This window comes from Anomaloglossus baeobatrachus, chromosome 4 (assembly GCF_048569485.1).
Source record: "Anomaloglossus baeobatrachus isolate aAnoBae1 chromosome 4, aAnoBae1.hap1, whole genome shotgun sequence".
Classification (NCBI taxonomy): Eukaryota; Metazoa; Chordata; class Amphibia; order Anura; family Aromobatidae; genus Anomaloglossus; species Anomaloglossus baeobatrachus.
The window spans coordinates 526,703,406-526,705,883 of record NC_134356.1 but is presented as its reverse complement, the minus strand read 5'-3'; positions in this window follow the sequence as shown (position 1 = coordinate 526,705,883).

The following is a 2,478-nucleotide window of genomic DNA, read 5'->3' as shown; positions in this document are numbered from 1 at the left end:
ATGACGTCACCACACTCAGTATATAGGCTGCAATGTCAATCCATACACATAATATAATACACTACGTATATCACTTCACGTGACTCCCCTAATACTCAGCGCACATGGTACAGTCCGAAGTCACATTCCCTCCTTCCTGGACTGGAGGCTGGACCATCCGTCAGCTACAAAGGGGGGTATATAGTGTATAAATATATACAAGTGGCTGTAGCATAGAGGGATATACACGGTGTATATATTCACAAGCGGCTGCAGGAGAGGGGGCTATACCGTGTATACATATATACACAAGCGGCTGCAGGAGAGGGGGCTATACCGTGTATACATATATATATATATATATATATACAAGCACAGAGGGCTGTTCATATACACAAGTGGCTGCAGGAGAGGGGGCTATACAGTGTATACATATATATATATATATATATATATATATGTAATGGGTGGGCAGACCCCTACAAAGGAAACATAGTCATCCGGAAATGTTAGTGTTGTTTTAATAAAAGTGTTTTACTGATATTGTATTGTGTTAGGGCACCCCCTAGTGGCCGGGTGGGACGGCTGTCGCCACAGGGAACGAGGAGGAGCCGGCAGAAACCAGGGGAAGATAAAAAAGTGTGTGTGGGGTAGAAAGTGGCAGTTGGGCCCGGGAGGAGCGAGTGAACAACAAGGGGCAGAGTGTGGGAGCTGAATTGATAGGGGACGCAGGAGGAGACGGAACCTCAGCGAGTGAAGCAGCCGGTGAAGTGACTAGGCAGGGAGGCCTCTGGCTGTGTAGTCGTGGCAGCACTATGGTGCAGGCACATCCCTGTCTTCATCACTTCTTTAGGGTTAAAACAGTGTGTGTCAGTGTCTTCGTTCTCCATTACACAAAAAGACTTCAGGCAAGAGTTGAATGCAATAAAAGAGAACATTTATTCAGCACAGTCCAATAATCCGAACAGCAGACAGTCAAGAAACAGGCAGTTGTAGACTTTCAGTGGAGCTGGGGACACCCTGACCAAACGCCACCTCGGGTGGGGATATGCCCTCCGTACTCTACTTCCTTCGGGCGCCCACGATCCAGCCAAGCATACACCGGACCCACACCGGCAGAATAGGCTCTGAGGTTGCGTCCACCTCCTTATCTCCGGTGTCCCGTGCTGTTTCGCTCACACTCTGCCCAAGTGCACACACTGCTGTCCCGGATCTCACAGCTTGACAGACACTCCGGTAAAAAACCACTCCGGTCAGCGGATCACGGCAATATTAGTGGAGCTGGGGACACTCCGACCAGACGTCACCTCGGGTGGGGATATGCCCTCCGTACTCTACTTCCTTCGGGCGCCCACGATTCAGCCAAGCATACACCGGACCCACACCGGCAGAATAGGCTCTGAGGTTACGTCCACCTCCTCCTCTCCGGTGTCCCTTGATGGTCCGCTCACACTATCGCACTTGCCGCTGCAGATGCTCGCACTCCGCTGACCCGGATCTCTCTACCCCACACACAATCAGACCTAGCCTAGATCTCCGGCCGACTCCTCCTCCCCGGTGGCAACAGCCGTCCCACCCGGCCACTAGGGGGTGCCCTAACACATCACATAAAAACATATAATTCAACACTTTTAATAATCACAATGCCGGGTAACTATGTTAAACTAGTAGGGGGGTAGGCCCACCCACTACATGCCTCCCCTCTTAAAATCCGAGCCTCCCGGCAAGGCTCTTAAACACATAAAAACATAAACACATAAAAACCTTTCGGTTCAGTCCTCAACAGCGGCACCAGTTCAGCGGCGCTCCCGGTCTTAAGGGGCGCTTGATGGCGCAGCAGCGCTCCCGGTCTCTGGATAGCGCCCGGAGGCTCAACAGCGCTCCCGGTCTTAGATGTGCGCCCGGAGGCTTCAATAGCGCTCCCGGTCTTTGCTGAAGGTGCCCGGAGGCTTCAATAGCGCTCCCGGTCTTAGATGTGTGCCCGGAGGCTTCAATAGCACTCCCGGTCTTTGCTGAAGGTGCCCGGAGGCTTCAATAGCGCTCCCGGTCTTAGATGTGTGCCCGGAGGCTTCAATAGCACTCCCGGTCTTTGCTGAAGGGCAACAGGCCCGAAAAACTTTTCAACAAAAGCAACTTTCTGCCGGTTTACAACCATCCCGGTCTTCACAGGTGCTGGAGCGAACAGCTTACTCTGGGGGCCAGGCCCTCTTCCACTCTTCCGCTTGAGCCTGGATATAGGCCCCCAGAGTTTGTCCTGGCTGGCGGCGGATCCGCCTGAAAGACACCGGAGCGTAGCACGGCTCCTCCGGCACAGCTGCTGCAGCACCTCTTGGTGGTGATGGCGTCTCCGCCCGGGACGGTGGTGGTGCGGCGGGCGACGCGTCCAGCATGAAAACTGGCCTGTTGTTGACATTTTGCGTCACCGCCACCACAGTTGGAAGCCTCTCCGGATCGAGGGCTGGCTCTGCCTCTGCTTCCGGGGCAGCCGTCGGTACGCGC